Genomic DNA, 21,079 nt, shown 5'->3' with positions numbered 1-21,079 from the left:
GTACTTTCTGCATTACTCCTAGAATTTACTCCTAGAATCTAATGAGCCCCTTTGTGACCTAGGATGGGATCTTGTTACAAGGGAGGAATCTTGGTGGATAGAATACCCTCTGGAATTCTATATATCTTCCACAGGATCAAAAAGATGAAAATTTTAATAAATTTTTAATATAATAAAGGAATTTTCTTTTTATTCAAGGGTTTTTTGAATTGTATGTGTGTCCGTGAAATAAATTACGTGAAGGAACCTATGATTTAATGGACTAATTAAGAAAGCCAGCTGTATATGTTTCAATAAATGTGTCGCAGGTAATTAAAAAACTAAGGATGATATTGTCATCAAAGGAAAGCAGGTGGGCATGACCCCCGAGATGGGGTCCATCCAACGGTAGGGTGGTCCCGGTTAGCTAGGAGCTTTTTTAAATCGGCGATAGAAATAGGAAGACAATAAATTGACCAACAAGTCATTAGGTAGAATAACTTGCATTGTTTTAGGGGGTCGAAAAGGTGTAGAGAGTGCTTTACTTACAGAAGAAGTAAACAAAAAGAATATTGATATAGTCCATACTTCTCATGCACTTATAGTGAGAGGTAAAATTGGTGAAAATGGTAATAATTATGGTAACCCAATAGGGGCGATGAGTCTCAATCTCGGGGGCAATCATGTAAGTCCTGTGGTTATATACCGCACTCCCTGTATCTCCCATTCTCTTTGAACCAAGTGTAATAGCAAGACCGCTTCGGTTCGAGTAATTATATAGGAAGTGTGAACTCAAAATTAATTACGCTAGCTGATTGTTAGGAGACCCATTTGATTTTAGGAATCAAAAATTTAGGTCGATCCTAATGTGTTCGGGTGAAACTCTTATGTTACGATATAGACTCAGTAGGGCCTAAGTGACAAATCTCGTGATACTCCAAGGGAGTGCTGAGCGGCGTCATTTTGGAAAACCTACTGATGGACTACTAAAAGGTGCACCTTGGATTGAGACTAGCGGACACCTCACAGTTGGTATTAGAGCACTCATTAGAATAGAATATGATATAAGCTTAAGAAAATAATTTCTCGGATAGTAAATATAGCCTAGGATATGTTTTCTTCTCTTAATGTATGTTTTTGAATTATATCAGAATAATGAATCTTGAAAATGATTCTTGATCTTTTGAGTAGTTTATGTCAGCAATGCATTCATCCAATCTTGCATGGAGGATCAGATGATATCGTGATAGATGATGGATGATTAGTGGAGGATACTGCTATATCAATGCAAGATGTCTAGCTTATCTTTAGAATAATTTGAAAAGGGTAAAATGGATGGAAGATCTTCAAGTTGTCAAGATCTATCTATTTTGTGAAGCTAGTGTAAGCTCAACCTTGTACACTAGGGGCAAGAAAACCAAACTAAACCTATATATCTATGAGGAGGTTAGATAGATCCTTCCAACCAATGGAATAAAAGTCATAGGTCGCTCTAGCTACTGCAACTACAAAAGGAGGAATTTCTTGAACTCCCTCAAAAATATAGATTCCTAAATATCTAATCTCAAAATCCAAGTTACTTTGTAAAGGATGTATCAGAGTGTCATGCTTAGATTGTAGTGGAGAATCCTTTCTGAACAAATAAGATGAACCTGTGAGCTATCTGAATAATGTATTTTTTTCCCCATTTGATTACCTTGTACATCCATTGTAATAAAGATTGATTGATACTTTATCAATCAAAGAAATAATAAAACCTTATTTTTCCTTAGAACTCTTGAAATTGCAATTTAACTTTAGCAATGGAAAAAGAGTTTTATTTGAAATTGTTTCCATAAATTAAGCAAGAAATAATTTGAGTATCAAACTCTAATATTAACGTTATATAAATTTCATAAATTTTAACTTGGAACTTATCAAAACTTTCCCAAAATTTTGTACCCACAATAAGTCCCAATGAAGCCCAAGAGAAAATAAAACTTTTGAAGCAAGTCAAACCTCTAGAATTTGATGGGAAAGCGAGAATGTGGAAGCCGATGCAAAAATTTGGATCGAATCCATGAAAGATTATTTTACTACTGCTAGAATTGTCCCAACCAACCAAGCCATGATAGCTAAGCTAAAATTAATTGATGAAGCTCGACTTTGGTGGAAGCAATGGTGCTGAGATCAAGGTGTCTCTGAAAATGCCATTACTTGGGATTTTCTGAAAGAAGTTGTAAGAGGAAGATATTTACCTCTAGCTTATCGCACCTAGAAGATGAATGAATTCTTTAATTTGAAGCAAATGGGACTGACCATGGAGGCATATTACTCCAAGTTTGTTTCAATTCTTAAATATGCACCCTCCATGGATACTGCTCAATAAGTGTCCAAGTTTCTCCTTTGAACACTCGTTTGGAATCAATGCACCCAATAGACCTCCAAGATGCTTTGATTTGAGCTGCTCTTATTATGTGGGAAGTACAATCAAAGCCTGAAAATAATAAGATCTAGAGCTACAATAACCAGAACAAAGGAGGATTCAAAGTTCAAGCAAAAAGAACCGAAGCCAATTTCACCAAGATCAAAAGAAAAAGGCAGAATCCAATGTAGTTGGAACTTTTGTTCCTACCTAAGAAAACAAGGATGGTCTTAGGTGCTTTCACTGTAATGAGCCAGGACATTTCAAGAGATATTGTCCAAAGCTTGATGGAAACCATCGCCAAGGCCAATTTTGAGGTCAAGGTAGAGCTGCCCAAGGCCGTGGTCAAGTAGCTATGACAAGAGGATATACACAATATAGGAAAGCATATAAATGCTATAATCCTTCTATGCATGAGACATTGTTTAGGAGAGGTATTGTATTTGATGAGCTAGCTTCTTGGTATGGCAGTCATAATGTGGTTATTTTTTATGGACCAATGGATGATACTCATGCTAAAATTTGTACTATGTATAGCACCACTATTAGTGGGCCTACAAGAGACACATTCTCTATTGTTAGTCCATGAACAAGCCGCTTGTGTAGTCATAATTCTAGGTCTACTAATACAAATATGTTAATGAGGGGGGAGATTCAATCAAGAAAAAGGAAAAAAAATGAAGATGTTATTGGGCCACTTACTTCTAACTAGTTATGAGTCACCTAGAAGTGACAGCTTAGACAGTGAGTTTGGTATACCATCAATGGCTGGCAAAATGGGTATGTAATGCTGCATGAGAGGGAGTCTCATAGTGCACCTTAGTTGAGAATATCAGAGAGAGTCAGAAATCATGTTGATAGGCTAACTCAAAGTGGATATTCAGCCAAACACTTTGCTTATATGACAAGAGTAATGGGTTATAAAGAGCTTACAAAATTCAGTGAAGCAATTGTTGATGGAAATTGGTGTGTACCTATGGATGAAGAGTATGTTGCATTAGCTAAAAATGACACTTGGAATTTGGTCAAATTACCTGAAGGTAAAATGCCCATTGGTTATAAATGGGTTTACAAGGTGAAATGCAAAGCAAATGAGCCTTTGGAGAGATTCAAAGCAAGTTTGGTTGCCAAAGGTTATGCACAATAGTATGGACTTGATTATGATGAGACTTTTAGCCGAATTGCTAAAATGAAAATTGTGAGAGATATCATTGCTTTGGTAGCATCCAAAGGATGGAAAGTTTGGCAAATGGATGTTAAAAATGCATTATTGAATGGAGATCTAGTTGAGGAAGTATACATGGAGCAACTAGAGGGTTATGTATATCCAGATTATCCTAATCATGTATGTAGGCTAAAAAAGACACTTTATGGTTTGAAGCGGGCATTGAGAGCATGGAATGCTAGGAACAATTCTTACCTATAGGAACTTGGATTTCATATGGGGAGTGCAAATCGTAGTCTATTCACAAAGAAGACAAATATAGGTTATATCTTCTTAGGCATTTATGTTGATGACTTAATCCTCATTGGAGATGATGATTTTGGTATTGTTGAAATTAAGTCTATGTTATAGGTTGAATTCAAAATGAAAGATTCGGGAGAACTGAAGTACTTTCTTGGCATCAAGGCTATGACTACATCTCAAGAGATTTGGTTGCTACAAAAGTAGTATGCACATGATATGTTGCTCAAATATGGAATTCTAGACTACAAGCCCATGGAAACCCCATTATACCATAATCTAAAGCTTAGAGTTAATGTTAGTAGTGAGATAGAGAATGTTATGATGTACATGTAGATGGTAGGCTATCTTATCTATCTCACCATTACACATCCTAACCTTAGTTATTCAGTGGGGTTGATTAGTCAATTTATGCAGAAGCCACGTAAGCCTCATTTGGATGCAATGAGGAGGATTATATGTGGTATATTAAGTGTACATGTAAGCATAGGCTATTTTATGAGTTGAAGAGCCTGTTGAGTTGAGAGGATACACCAATGGAGATTGGGATGGTTTCTCATATGATAGATAGTTGACAACTAGATATGCTTTTAGTCTTAGAAGTAGTATGGTCAGTTGGAGTAGCAAAAAGCATCCCCTAGTTGCTCTCTCTAGCATAGAGAAAAGTATTGGGGTGCAACACTAGCGGCATGTAAAGTAGTTTGGCTCTTGAAACTACTAAATGACTTAGGTATATAGATGGATAGATTAGTCACATTGCATTATGACAACATGAGTAGTGTGCTTCTTGCTAGCAATCTAGTTTACCATACTAGATCAAAATACATTGAAGTACATTATCACTTGTCAATCAGAAAGATATATTTGATTCATGTGAAGATTTAAGACCAGGTACTAGATATCTTTACCAAATCACTTAGTAGAGATAATAAGTTTGTCTAATTCAAAGAGCTACTTGGAGTGCAAGAAATGAATTGAGCTTGAGGGGTAGTGTTGAGAATCAAGCTCAGTTTTATACCAACATTGCAGGACACACTGTCAACAATCATGTGGGACATAATAATGGGTCAGTATGACTCAATCATAGTTAGTATGTGTGGTCAGTTTAGTGACCTATCTTTATTCACTAGAGTGTGTGACTAAGAGCGTTCATGTACATCAATGAAATAATAAAGGAATGAGGGTACATTGGCCTCTCTTCTTGATGGCTCCATCTTGTGTCTCTTTCTCTCCCTCTCTTTGGAAAAGCTATGGTTTCTCTTTCCATGTATTCATGGTTTCATTTATATATGTGATATGAATGCTATGGATTTTAGCATTTCAAGTATTTCATGAGTATTTGATGTTTGGCAGATGCTGCCTCTTTTACATGAAAAAACTTTCAACATCCTGAAGTAAAACTTGATCAAAGTGCCCATCTTATAGTCTTTTGACTAGATAAAAGGGTTCCAAGTGTATACTGATGCATCGATTGTTGAAAGATTAGGTGCATCCCTCTACCAAAAAGGCTCCTCAAAGCGAGATCATCCCATTTACTATGCAAGCCACAAAGTCACTAATAGGAAAATAAACTATATAGTGATAGAATTGGAGTGCTTAGCAATGATATTTGCCTTGGAGAAATTTTGGCACTATCTTCTATCAACCCATTTCAAATTTTATGTGGACCATGAGGCTCTATCCTTCCAAACAAATAAGGTAAACATAAAGCAAAATGATGAGATGGCTTCTCTTGTTCTAGAAGTTTGATTTTGAAGTAGTGATCGAGCCCAATTACTCACATGTCCTATTCAATCATCTATCATGAATCTCTCAAATTGTCAAAGAGAAGCAAGATGATTTAACCCTATGGTATGCAGATATTGTCAACCTCTTGGCTACACATCAGTATACTCTATTGGTATGCAAATATTGTCAACCTCTTGGCTACACATCAGTATACTCTATTGGTATGCAAATATTGTCAATCTCTTGGCTACACATCCTTGGCATCTCTAGCAAAGAAAAAAAGAATCTTCGATTGGAATCAACTCCCTATACCCTATTATGTGGCACATTAGATAAGAAAGGAAAAGATAAGTGCTACAGAGATGTATTGTAGGAAATGAGATCAAGATTGTCCTGGAAACCATTCATGAAGAGCCATGTGGAAGATGCTTTACAGAGAAGGAGCAACTAGAAAAAGTCTACTTGCAGGATACTAGTTGCCAATCTTGCTTAGATATGCTTATTATTACTACAAGCATTACTACAAGCATTGTGATGCCTATCAAAGAATGGGAAAGTCTAATAAAAATAGTGACGTGCCACTGCAATAGATTATTCCCCTAAAACTCTTTGAGAAATGGGACATCAACTTCATGAGACCGATCCATCCTCCAACAAGAAGGAAGTAGAACAAATAGATCCTAGTTTTTTGTATTGATTATGTGATGAAGTGGTGTGAAGCTAAAGCTATTAAGTTAGATGATGGTAACAACATGGATCTATTCTTGTATGAGAATATTGTCTCACACTTGGGTATTCCCTTGGAGTTGGTAAGTGGTCATGGCACTTACTTTCTCAAAAAAATCATATAAGGGTTGATAGAGATCTACAAGATCCATCATTGCAAGTCCACACCATACTACGCCAAAGCCAATGGCCAAGTCCAAATCGCCAATCATATCCTTTATTTAATCCTAACAAGGATGATTATTGCCCATGGCCATGATTGGGACAATAAACTTACATAGACCCTCTAGACATATAGAACCTCCATACACCTTTTCAGTTGGTGTATGACACAGAAGCTATTTTCCCTATTGAGGGTGAGTTTCCCTCTCTATGAGTGGCCATCACAAAGCAGCTAGGAGATGAGGAGTCCCTACGACACTATCTCCTACACTTAGAATATCTAGATGAGATCCAAAGGAAGGTATTACAATGCATGGAAGTTACATAGGCCTAATGTAAAGTCTACCATGATAGCTTTATCAAGCATAAACAATTCAAGGAAGATGACCTTATCCTCGCATATGATTTGTGGTTTGGTAAGTTTCTAGAAAAACTCTAATAGCGCTAGATGGACCCCTACAAAGTGCTACAATTAACCTTATGGCTTTGTTCAGATATATGCCATGGATGCCTTTGATGATCCCTCCCTAATTTATGGCTCTCGCCTTAAGAAATACTTTTCTCCCTAGGGATCATGATAATCATAACTAACAGTTCCTCTTCCCCTAGGCATTGCTCATTACTATTTCTCATGTTTTTGTTATTAGCTCTCACTCTCGTTCTCAAACGGCAGACCAAATATCTTGGTCCATCATTTGCACCACTAGACACTACTTTTGGGATTTCTCCTTCAGTCTTATAGATTTGTGCAGTTGGATTTGATCAATGGTATTTCTATCTTGATAATGAAAAAAAAAAGAGGTTATGGTGGGAGAAAAGGACTTGAATCCTTGTCATACCCAACCTACTCTTTGAGAAAAGGTGGAAATACCCTTGAGATTAGAGAGATAGAAAAAAAAACAAAGAAAAAAAATACAAAATAGAAAAGAAATCATTATGGGAGAAAAGGAAGAAAATTCCTATCATAAAAGGCCTTGCTCGAAGAGCATGTGGTGACACTTTTAGGAGGGAAGCTAGCTGTGGAAAAGGTGGTGATACCCCATAGTCCACACTCGTTGAATCATTAGTTGATCTCTCTAGGATAAAGTCTCAAAACTGCCTCCCTTGTGCGTTGTGTCCTGTGATTCTACAATACTTTTGACTCCTCCAAACAGAAAAAATCTCTTATACACAATAAAATTTCCTAATCTATTCGCTACATCCTTGGATACACCTCTTCATTAGCTGACATTATTTGATGGCTCACCCTCTGTATCTATTACTAGACCATGAGATATAGGGTGGGGCAAGTGACCAATATTTTTCCTGCTATTCGAAAAAGAGATGAGTTGTGTGGAATGGAGTGTTGAATGCATGGGTTAGGACTCTAATTGCACAATGCATGCTTTGTTCTGTGCATGACACTATACGACTACTTTACCTTCCTTCTTGCACTATATGTCAGCACAAAGTGGGATGCACTAATGCACCGTAACATACCCAATTTCTTTTTAAAGGGAATATACGTGATTACCATCCAAAAAATAATTAAATTAGAATAATTTTTTTTTTTCAAGATTAAAATAAACTTTTGTGTTACATACCCATACCTAAGTTCCTTTAGGAGACAGCTAGTCATCGATAGTCATCTAGGAATCAATTCTAGTCATCACCATTAGTGCTCAAAGTTCTAAGTGTTGAAATTTAGACGACTAGGTGATTCGCAAGTTTACCTTACATATGAAGCATCTAGTCTCATCCCACAAGGATCAACTTTTAGGTTCCTAGTATACAACTAGGGTCGCTATAGTAGTCTAACATCGAACATATTCACGAATTATCTAAGCTGGAGGTAAGCAAGCACCGCACTTGGCTCAACGAGAGTGAGAAACGAGGGGGAGATAAGCATCAATCATAAAATATTAATTTAATAGTGAAATAAAATTATTTATCCTAATTTAATCATCTTTTAGATAGTAATCAAGTATATTCCCTTGAAAACTAAGTATATTACATGCACCATCAACTATGCACAATGCATATAACCTTCGCACAAGTGGTAGTAAGGATTGCATCAATGGGTTTCAGGAATTGGGTTGCCCTAATATATCTATCCAAAAAGTGTGAGATAGAGGGGAATAGAGTGTGACCAGTCCTTTGTTTAACCAATTGAGAGGTTATGCTTAAGGGACGTTGCAACAATGGCAAGAGGTTTATTCTCATTTCCCAATGTACACACAGGATGGGCCTCTATGACCACTACACAACATGTCACTTTGTTTTTTTTACTACACTATAAGGCTCCTTGGCCTTATTGCTTGCACCTATACCAAATGGATTGGGATTTACTAATGCACCATCAACTATGCACGGTAGCATACCCCCTCCCTTGAGTCCACGAGGGGTTCATGCATAGTAAAGAAGACATGTCACCTGCGTGCAATGACTTCTAAAAAAACCCCTATTTATGAAGCTTGTAAGACTAATATATCCCCCTATTTAAGCTTATAATATATATACATGTATGAATTTTTATGTATCCCCTTTCTTAAATGTAAGTCTTCATAGAGCATATACTAACTTTCTTTTTAAAAGTTGAAATTATCCTAAGCAATTAAAAGTATCAAAATGGTCATATCACAAAGCAATTTATGTAGTTGCACTTGGATACCATCGAATTATGTGTCGCAATGTTTTTGGGTGATAGTGTTCCCTTACCACATGAGGAGAGAGAGTAGGGGAATTGAACCCCTTTATACTTAAAGTGACTACACCAAGCGGACACCAAGCTCTCTTTGGAAGAAGGGGAGTTGAATCTCTCTACCAAAACCATGGAAGAGTGCCAACTCCCCCCCTCCTACGGTATGATTAATTCAATAACCCTACTATGTGAGGGATTAGGGTTTTAATCTTACTTGTCAAGGTCTCTTATGTATGCCATGGAGAAACCAATCTATGGAGAGAGGTGATCAAATGCATCCCCCCCTTCTTTTTTCCCTCTATCCCCTCCTTAAATGTAAGTTGAATATAGGAAATTAAGAGGGGTCTACCTCTAATGTATACACTTAAGTGTCCCCTTCCAAAAACCCCCCTCCCTTACACTCACGTGATACCATACAACATCTATAGTGAACCCCCTGGGCTTGAGTCCTCCCTCTTATCCACTTCTAAATTTGATGTAAGATAAGGGTTCTCTTTAATTCTTTGAGTGATGAGAGCACATGGGATAAGTGATTGATCTATCATCCTCCACCACCTGAGTGATTGGTGAGATTGAAAGTAGCGTGATTTGTCATTGACAACTTGGTAGTCTTTAGTAAGACCAAGTTTCATGGTGGCTCCCTGGACCCATGGGTCTCTACAGCACAAAAATGTACACAAGTAACATGGTTTGTGGGCACACGTCACCACCTCACATCTTGAACATGTAGCAAAAGCCAACTCACACTCCCACATCACGACTTACTCACAATACACATAACACATTTGTTTAACTCGCACTTTGGGTAACTTGCCACTTAGAGTCGCTAGATTGCACCACGAAAGAGTTTTGGTCACAAGGATCCACTCTCAACCATCTTGGACCACAACGCACTGGGGTGACATAGGTCAATCCCACCTCTCTTCACAAGTCTCAACTCCAAAGATTCATGTCAACTTAAACTCGATGTAGGGGGCCCAGTTGCCTCAACCAAATAGAGAACCCTGCACGCCGGGAAGCAAAAATGATGGTTGCGCTATGTGGCATAGCCACCATGGAGGAGGGGGGAAGAGATGGGGTTTCCTAAGCCTCACACTCCCTTCCCTCATACCTACCCCCCTCGATCAAATTTGAGTCCACTTGAATTGAGTTGGTTCCCTATGAAAAAGACCAAGCTTGGTTAATCACCTAAAAAGGGGCAATATGAGGATTTATCAACCATATGGATGCCTCCGATGGAGTTTGCTCTAGAGCCGATGTAGTGATTTCTTCATACCATTTGTAACATAGCCTGGCACCCTCACAAGTTTCCCCAACTTCCTTGCATGCGGAAGAGCTTGTTTTGATGGCCAGATCTCAACCCACCGGTGGCTGCAAGTCCAACCTTGATCTGAAGACCAAAGACAGGTCACTTGCCCTGATATGCTTATCTCCTTATTCAAATAGTTGAGGCACTGCCACTTTCTCTATCTTCGAGGTCAAAGACACAACTACCACTTGCATCCTTGAGTTGTTTTCTGAACTTTAATTGAAGTTATCTCCCCCCTTCATTTCCTAGGCAAGTAGACTTGGTGGTGTTGCAACTAGGGCCTAAGTTGCGTTCCATCATATGCCTCGTGCTTTATCCAAGAAGGGTTTTTTTTTTCCCAACAACCTGGGGCAAACTGTCTACACACCAAACATACTTGCAAATGGCTCAGAGCCTCTTATGACGAGACTAGTCATCCCATGGTAGCATGGTAGAGACTGCATGTGAGATGAGCAAGATTGATGAGCGCTAGGATTTCTTATGCTCTTGGGGTTCTCACGTTTCTCCTGAGGTTTTGCTGCTATTTTGTCATGGTTCTTCTCAGATGTGAATGGTATAGATTTGTCATCCTGTTGTGACGACGTTGTATCCACTCTTGATTGGCCAATGCGAGTTCTATTGTCAGTGGATAGAGTGTGCGATCAACTGTTGATGGCAACGGTTGCTTTGGTTTTTCATAGCACACCGATGCGTCTGAGGTTTCACCGCTATTAGGAGAGGCATCATTGGGCTCATTGGTGGATGGACTCGATGCTTTGTTCATCAGCTCTCCAGCGCCCTTCGTCTCAATGTTCTTGGGGTCCACAACCACCTGTGATTGTTGTTGCCTTCGTTGTTTTCTCCTCTTTTTCTTGGTCAATGAAGGTGCATCGCTCAACGACTCAGAACCCTGAACTAGATCATCCGTTGATGTGCTTGGTTGGGCCTCAGCATTCTCTTCCTCTAGTGTGTTCGTATGGGACATGGCCGTGGCCTGCTGAATAGCCTTGCTAGGTTGTGAGAGCACAATTACCTCCCTTTTCAGAGAGTCTAGCTCTTCAGCCAACTCCCTTGAGCTTAACTCCTCCAGCCTAGGCTTTAGGCACTCTGAAAGTGCTGGAGTTTTCGAGGAAGTTGGTTGCGACACCTCTTTAATAGGTAAACTACTAAGGACACCGTTCTCAAGGGGTCTTATCACGGCTAAGGGTTGTGACTGCTGTGATTCCTGATTGGAAGTAGTAGCAGCTAATTGAGTGGGCTGGCTACCCTGGGTGGGTTGCGGTGTCAAGTCCTTAGGGCAATTAGAAGTGGTCGTTTCTCTTAGAGCATTCCCTTGTGTAGGCCGAGCATCAGTCGAGCTAGCCACCTTAGGTTGCATAGGCATAACCTTGGGCCGAGAGCCACAGATGGTGTCATGCCCTGCCTCTTGGACATTTGGAAGCTTTGGTGTAGGTCGAGATTGGGATTGCATAGCCACTCCTGACGAGTGTTGTGCTTCATGTGTCCGTGTAGGGGAAGAGGGTGCAGGAGACTTAGGACTCCTAAGTGGCTTTAACACTGGCTTGGAGATTTGCTCGTGGGTGTTAGATGATTGTGCTATTTGCTCCGTTGAGCGCTCAACCTTGCCCTGAGAAATGTTGTGCCTATGATGCTTGCTATCCTCTTGGGGAATCAAAGGTTCCTTGGGCACCAGCGGCTTCTGCGTATCCTCATCGATTACATCTGGCATCTACTTGTCGAGCACGATGGGCCGAGGATCTACCCTCCGATTGGTCCCGTTTGGTTTCTTGATTTCGACCATGAGGGGCTCGGTCACTCCACTGTTGTTGACTCGAGACTTGGTTTCGCTTAGATCTCCTCCTACGCTTCCTTGCTCTTGATACGATTTGGCCTTCGGTCGACCACGGAGGTTTAGCAAGGGGTTTTGGCACCCAAATCCATCGATTGCCTGCATAATACCCTTGAGCCCGAAGCCACATCTTGGATATCCATCGTGGCGTTGTGCTGGCTCTCCATTGATGCTTGTGTCTATAAGGCTTGGGCTTCTTTTGGGATCTTCTCCGATATTTGTAAGTCCAAAGCCTGTCCTTGGCACTGTCTCTTGACCTTCTTGGTTCAGGCATGGCCTCACTCACTGGCTCTCGTTGTTCGACCTGTGCTTGTATTAACTCTTCCAACAAGTCCTTGTTCTCGTTAATGGGCTTGACTGTTACGTCAGCACCTTCCTTGCCTTTCCCTCGAGGTTTGCCGAGGTCACCCTTGCTAAAGGTCGTGACTATCCTCACACCTGGTAATGTCAAGTGTATCCTCTGAGCTACGTAGTCCGCCTCACACTTGGGAGCCTTTTTGAAGGGCCTTCCTAGGAGGATTTCCTTTCCACCATTCTCGCTATTGGGAGGGACATAGAACAGGAGTGGCAAGCTTTCTGTTTCAATTGTTACAAGGATTTTGCACTTCCCTAGAAGTGCTTATGGGTGTTCCCCATATTTCAGACGAATTCGAACACGGTCATTCGGCCGGGCCGAGGCACTTGGCCCGAGGGCCGAATGTGGGACGTGGTCGAGGGCCGAATTTGAGTCTCAGATGGGTCGACTCGGACGGTCCGAGGCCAACTAGGGTTTGGCCGAGTGGGCCGGGTGGTCCGAGGGCCGAGTCTGGGCCTCGGACCCGAGTCGACGTGACTCAGATGCGCCGAACGCCGCGCGTGTTTTTGCCACAGCTCGCAAAATTCGACGTGCAGGGCGCTGGGGGTCTTCCCCCTTGTCGTGCAACTCCAGATTGGATCTACTACTGTAGGGGGAGGTGTAGAATTACCTGGGCTAGCCGAAGATCTCCCTAATGCCAAGATCGAAGTGGATTTCCTCGCCAAGCTTTCCTCCTCTCTCCTACTCTCCTGAAACCCTGCAATGCACAATGTGGCCTTTCTTGCCACTTCTGGCCCTTATACCCTCTTCCAAGTGTGGTATTGGCACCCCCAATAACTCACTTACCCACCTTAGGCATCACAAGTAAATTTTTTACCACTTTTGCACGATTCTTGCCGTGTTTCTGCCATGTTTTGCAACAGTAACCCTAATGCTTATTTTCTTTGTTTTTCTTTGTTTTCTCCTACTCTAACGCATCCAAATCACAAAGTAAATACCTACACTACTCCCTCTCACAACATAAATCTCAAGAAAAACAACAAACCTACTTGCCAAGGAGATCGAATACCATCTTCAACCCCCTCGCTTCCTACCTATCTCAAGCACCAGTTCGGGGGAAATCCCATTCCAATGCTTGATTCGAAGCGCGCAAGCGCTCAAGGCTTGAATCGGTTTGTCCCGGCAACGGAACCAAAATGTGGGAACTTTCACTCAACCGCCAAGACCCACGGACCACTTATTGTTTCAAGCATTCCAAGCCGAGCACTAATGGCTACCTCTCACATAACTGACGCGCCATCCATATCTACGGGTGTAGTGAGCTTACCTCCGTGCCATTTGAGTTACCTCCTCTCCCGCGCACTCCGGTGGCTCCGCGATCCAAGTGCAAGCTTCAAGCAACCTCGATCCTCCCGCTCCAAGCTCCAAGCTCCATTGCCGCAAGCAAGACAAGAGAAGAGAAGAGAAGAGAAGAAGAGAGGAGAAGATGGAGAGCTTCTCCTCCTCGGTCCCTCACCCTCACACACTCACTCCCTCACACTCTCACATTCCCTCTCTCAAGCACAAGCTCAAGCAAGCAAGAACAAGAAGAAGAAGAAGAAGAAGAGGAGAGCTACTTTTGGCTACACACAAGAATGAGCTTCTCATTCACTTTTCAACTTTATATACAAAATCCTAAATCCCTTTTGGGCGGTCATCCCCTTTTCCCCTTTTTTACATGGCCGGCCGTAGCCTAGGCCCTTTTTCCCATTGTCCTTCTATCTTCCTAGCTTCCTTTCCACCGCTCGTCTACATTTACAAATTGCACGGGTGCGAGCCCAGTGCTCTTTTATAAGATTTCAGGGTGCGCCTTTTTATTTAAAAATGCGCCTTTCCCCTTTTGCATTTGCCTTGGACTTTTAAGGTTGCCCTTGCGCTTTTGGCCTTTTCTCCTATTCTTTCTTTAGTCGGACTACCTTTTTTCCACCTTTGCCCTGCGTCTTTTTTATTTCCTTTTGCTTTCTTCGTGTTGGGGTTAACAGTATCATGAAATTAAAATAAATATCGAAAGTCTGTAGGACTTATTAGACATTGATAAGAATTTGTCGATACAAATTCTTAAGTCTAAATAGACTTGGAAAAGCATTTGAAATCTTACTAAGTGCGGGTTAGGGTAGGGCAGTGTATGAATTGTCTGCCATAGGTATAGATGCCTACATTATCTTTTAAGGCGAAAATACCAAATTTTTCATAAGGATAAAATAGACTTGAGATTCGTGAAATAACTTGCGGATCCATAAAAAAAGTTGCAAAGTAGGAAGTGAAACCCTAAGAATAAGGTGGGACCTTAAAAGAGAAACCCTAGATTTGGGTGGGACTACTTCCTATCCTAAAAACACTTACTTGTTTCTTTTTTATTTTTGCATGCATTGATGGTTGCATAGGAAAGATTGACTCTGCTCGTAGCAATTAGATCTGATTGTAAATATATAATCATGATAATAAGAGGAAAGACTGCACTATGCCTCCCCCATGGCTAGACGTGGAATCTTGCTCCAAGGGGGATTGTTTTGTACCCTCGTGAGGAGCTTTGGACTGGCCTCGATGGTGAGGAATCCGTTAGGCAGGAGGATGCAGGAGTGCCAGGGGGGACTCTGGCCGTAAATCTCTCGATCATAGCTAGGAACTGTCTGACCCTCACACGAATCAGGATGGGATCATGGAGTCCTTGGTACTAGTGAAGGGACGGAAATATCGGAGGGTTTTTTTTCTTCTGCATAGATAGAAGGGATTTTCCAATGAACGGAGGTTTATCTTTTACGTAGGTAGAAGGAAAAAAAATTGTAAATAATTTTGTAAAATAATATATAAATATGTTTTGCCAAAAGATTGTTTTCTATGTCTTTGTGTTGTGCCCTAAAAATTATGCGAAGAAACATGTGATAACGGGTTAATTAACGAAGCTGCTTTTATATGCCATAACTTAATGTGATAGGTAATTAGAAAATTGAAGAAAACCATTTGTGGGAAGCGGGTGGGCGAGATCCCTGACAGATCCGTCCTACAGATGGCTGGTCCCAGTAAGCTAGGAGCTTCTCTTAAGAGATTGAATGAAATGTTAATTAGGAAAAACTAGGTGGAGCCTAGCTTTGACTTACATAGGGTCAAGTCTTAAAACCTTGATCAGTAATTATCTTAAGAGAAAGATGCGGCGAGTGTGCCAGAACTCCGTTAAGGTTCCCTGAATCCTAACCAGTTAATATAGGAAAAAATCGTTGCACTCCATGAACAGAAGGGTAACTATGATCGCTCCAATCGGATGAGAAGCCCTTGTGGGACACATCCAATGGAGCTAACTGATATATCAAGACCTCAGTTGTCAAATTAGGACCATGAGCTTGCAGGTTGATCCTCATGGGACAGTCGGTACCTTCCATGGGGTGGGCTCTGGGAAACCTAGATGATAGACCCCGTGCATCTTGCGAGTGCTGTGGGCAAAGCCGTTTAGGATAGTTTCCATATGGACCACTAAAACGTGCTACCAGGGAATTGTTAGGTAGACACGTGACAAATTCTCTCTGCCGTAGGAGGAGTCTCTAGGAAGCTAAAATGATCAATCTATTTGAATAACGACTAAGGTGAGACACATGAGCCCAATAAGGTCATTCATTTAGCTAATAGTACCCAAGAAGGGATAGCCCATATTGAGGTTATATCAGTGGGAAGGCTTAGACTTGTGGATATACAAAAGGCCAATATTAAACTTTGATTATCAGATTGAAGTGAGCTAGCTTGCATGTGTCGCATGAGGCTATAGCCCTTGCATTTTGTGTCATTATTTTTTGTTATCTTGGTTAGTCTAAAAGGATGCAATGTATAATGCCAGGAAAACCATGTGTTTGATTAATTAAAATGACCTATTCTCTTTAGGCCAAAAGGGCCATTTGTTTGGTTGGTGTGGGTGCGGTTAATATTTTCTTGTTTTAGTGCCTGGAGGGAGCCTCTTGCTACGTAGCAGCTTCTTATGGCAAAGTCTAGGTGATATTCTTTCTTTTTGAATTTTACCCCTTAATCTGAATATATGTATGTTTGTGGAAAATTCTCTTCTTTTGGGGACCTACAAATCAATGCATGAAGTCCCAAGGTCAGATTTGATATATTCGGGGGAGGTTTGAGCAATTGTCCACCTCTTGTAAAGGCATTGTCAGGCACTCTAAGAGTTTTTTTTAGAGTAGTCATTAGTGACCATGTCTTGCTAGTCTACTGGATAGTTGTTTCTAGGAGCTTCTACTAGTTGTTAGGCAGTTAGGGGAGCTTGCCAAAAATAAAAATTTGAAAAACTCTATATAAATTTGGAGGTGTGTAAAAATGGATTCTAATCCTTGGAAAAATAAAATAAAAGAAATAAAAATACTAAGAGCATATATTCATTGACTTGAGAAGGCTTGGTAGGTTCCTGGTTGGGATAAGTCAAAACTTGGGGTTGATGCCTTGTCTTCCTGGGGGTGACATTTAGTCCAAAAATAAAAAAATATGGTTGGAGTGAAAATTAAAGTAAGAAAAAGAAGAAAATGATTTAGTGTCACCTTGCAAGAGCTTGGTAGGTTCTTGGGTACTGAGATGAGACCTGAGACTGATGCCCTATCCTCCTTGCGTTGCAATACACTCAGCTCCCTCCTTTTTATACACCTGAGTATCAAGTCCTAAAGTAGAAAAAAATACTCAATCAAAAGTATCTAAAAATAAAAGACCATGCTATAGGAGTCCTCACCTAGTAGGATTTCTTAGTCCAGTTATCCTAGGTTAGGTAGGCAGGTCAAGCCACCACTTATGAAGACTCCTTTGATACTTCTTTTTCGCCCGTCTGTGTTTGGAGAAATTGATTAGCGCCTGGCTCTGGACTTTGTATCAGACTATACTTGGTTTATCCCTCATGGATCTTCATGCTTTGATTCTGTCAAGGGGTAGGATGAGAGCAGTCTTTGTGTTTTTTTGTGTATTCCTCTTTGTAGCAACTTGATGCTCTTTATGATTTCTGAATGTGCATATTAGTTCGTGGATCTGACGGGCTAAGTCACCCTATCCCATGGTCACCAATGAGAGTGGGATTTTACGATTGGAAAGAGCAAAAAATATGCCAAATTCTATCAATTTAAAGCAAAAATTAAAGCTTGATAAAAGTAGCAAATGCAGATTCGATACTTTTAAGCGGCCATAGAAGAGGGGATTTAAAATCACTTTGAGAGATGGACTTCGTAGTGATCTTGGATTTTTCATAAATTTTTTAGGTGATAAAATGAAGTGAAACAGGTTCCAAGCAGTGCGGGACTTTGAGACAGTCAGATAGAAATTTCTGGATCGAAGATTGGATGTCAGACGTCGAAGTAGTCAAAGGCCGGCATCACAGAGGGTCAAGGGGAAATATGAAAGAGACTAAAAAATTGAAGGGTTGTGGTCCTTGGGGCCAATGCTCCCCCAAAATTTTTGTGGGGGGTGGTTTTTCTACCACGAAAAAATACGAAGGCATCATTTTGATACAACGATGATTTGGAGGGGGGTTTATGGAGCATAAGAGCAACCATACAATCAGATTATATCAGTTGATTCCTCAATTTTCTCACTCCACTTTTCCAATCACAGCTCTACAATTGATGGCTTGAGCGTGGATTTGCAAAATCAGTATTTCTCTCTCCTCCCTTTCTCTCCTCTTGAGGGCAATTCATATAGGAATTAATTGGAGAAGACCAGGATGACGATTGGTCGTCTGGCTTAAATTGGATTGATATGAGATCATGTTGACACTGAGAATTGATAAACAACACTATTCTTAGACCAATGGGAGTCCAACGGTTGCTTGATGAAAATTTGTTTGAGACTTGGTTGTGATGTCTCTAAGGGCTATGAATCATAAAATGCAGAACTCATGTCCATGTTTATGAGTTATTAGTTTTTGAAATCTTGAAATGTGTGTTTTAAGACGAAAAATGATGTTTTTATTGGTTTCGGGAAATCAAATCATGTTCATATGGAATAAAACCAAATGTGATGATGGATCAAAGTGTAAATTAATTTCTTGACTCAAAAATTTAAAAAATATAACATTTTATATAAAGAAAATAAGAAAAAATACTCAAAATACGGTACAATTTTAGGCAAAGAAAATAGAAAAAAATAAATTTTGTGTGTGAAAAATTAGAATCATATTTGTGCAAATATAACGAATGTAAATAGTGAGGATTGGCCTCAGTTTACTCCTATTTGTATGTTTTAGTGCGTGTTTATCACTTTCTACATAAAGAAAATTGACATGAAATACCCCTTTAACCTATCCATCAAATGCAAAATCTTAAGCGATAGGGACAAGGGGATCTTGTGAGTTAAGTATCATTTGAATTCTCATATTATGCACATTCTAGCATATAGGATTCTTTTGATTTAAGTTTTAAAAATGACAGTAGCATGAGTTCTTCTGATGTTGCCTTAGCAATGAAGCAATATGCTAGAGCGAAATCATGAAAGGGTTGTTTGTGCACATCCACATTGATTGATTCATAAGTTTACTTGTTTGAGCACATATGCCATTCGAATTGCATTGCATCGACATGATAAAGAGAATTATCTCTAAGATGCATAGCACTTGATTTCAAGTTATTTACCCACATTGAGTGTGAGGACCCCTTGAGTTGTAGGGTTAATTTAATCATTTCCTTTGGGTATTATCTTCTAGAAATTTTTAAGCAAAAGAGAGGACTATGTTATGTATGTGCTTTATGTTGAGATGATGCATCATGGGGCTAATCCCTGGGGTGTAGGAGAGCCAAAGTGGAGCCATAGTGATAAGTTGGGGGGTGTTCCCTTCATTTGTGTTACAAGGTGCTAACCACCATTAAGTTTGGGTGCTCTATGTGCTTGGAGTCAAGAAGGACATCATGTTGGACTACGATCTAGAGATAGTATCTACAAATGCATTCTTTAGAAAATCATTTCACAGTTTCTATGTGCTCTTGGCTGCAAGGTCATGGGGTTATTTAGTGAGTGTAAGAGGCATGCGGCTGATGGCAACATGTCAATGTGTCAAATTGTTCCCAAGTGGCAGGAGATGTATCATATACGTCTACATGGTGGATATAAATGTCATCAAGCTCAAGCTTGATGATGGCTTGGGCTTTTTCATCATTCTTTTGCAATACTACTATAAGAGAAGCATCTCTTGGTTCCTTTTCTTGGCCACTAGTTATTGGCCAAAGGCCCTTCTTCATCAGGATCAACTTGATCCTTGTTTGACAAGTGTGGAAGCCCATTCCTTTGAAGCAGCACGATGGTATATCTTTTCCCATACTAGATGGCATGAGTAATAGTAAATCAGCTTCAACAATTGAGGTAAATCTAGCAAGAGTTGGAAAATTATGCCAAAAGACACAATAGCTATTAGTGTTTAAACAACGCTATTTAGTATCAAGAGATATTGTCTTGAAGCTTAATGTTGGAGGTTGATGCTTGATCTTCTTGAATTTTCTTCTTGCTAAGTTTGAGGGTTGCACTTGTTGAAACTTCAATGGTATAGTGGATCAGAGTTTCAATGGGTTGTTTGAGCCAAGGGAGTGAGAAAATGAAGTAATTTTTGAGCTTGAGATCAAAATGGCTATGGCTGTGCTATCAAAACAGGGACCAATGACTAGTAAATAAGCTCCCATGAGCTCCATAGATTGAATCTACTCAAACTCTTTGAGATGGAGGACCTTAACTAATGGGTCTAAGTCTCCCTAAGAGTGTTTGTACTTATTTTGCCCAAGTTGAGAGATCTTATTCTTCAAGGTGGTTGCTATCAAAACGACACCCTGAGTTTAGGAATTGCAAATGCCAGGCATGATGCACATCAATATCCTTAATTTTTGTGCCAAGAAGTTGCATTTGACTTGAAAAATAACTTCTAAGAGGAAAGCTTGAAGAGATATGGCCTAATTGAAGAGATATAGTTGCTTCAACAGAGGTAGGTGTTATTGGCTATGGAGGTCAAGAATGGAGGGTGAAAATGAAGTAAGAGATGAAAGATTATTATGGAGTTGAGCTATCCAGAGGTTGTAGGGAGCTGGAGGAGCAGTGAGGCGAGCTTAATTAAAACAAACTTAAAGGGACTACACATGAATTAAAGGCATGGAGCCCCAAGAGGAACACCAAGAAAATGAGGAATCTTCTACAAGAAAATCTATCTTGTATAATCAACAAACATGTTCTTCATAACTTAATCAACAACAACAAGAAACACAACACCAATCTTCTCAAATCTTCACGTAGCATCATATAACAATTCTCCCATGAAGTTTTCACAACAAAACTTCAGCATGTTCTTCATATTTTTCATCAAAAGAACAAGAGAACACAAAAGCATGCTCCACTTTGAATAGAAATCATCACATAGCATTCATCTTTAATAGCTTCATAGTCTCTCTCACAATCTCTCACTCATAGATACATTATTTTGCATAGATTTGGCTATCTTACACATACACTCTCTCTCATATAT

This window comes from Lygodium microphyllum, chromosome 7 (genome assembly GCF_053477565.2).
Source record: "Lygodium microphyllum isolate KBCC chromosome 7, Lygodium_microphyllum_v1.1.10, whole genome shotgun sequence".
In the NCBI taxonomy this organism is placed as follows: Eukaryota; Viridiplantae; Streptophyta; class Polypodiopsida; order Schizaeales; family Lygodiaceae; genus Lygodium; species Lygodium microphyllum.
The sequence above is the reverse complement of the archived record's forward strand: the minus strand, read 5'-3'. Positions refer to the sequence as shown.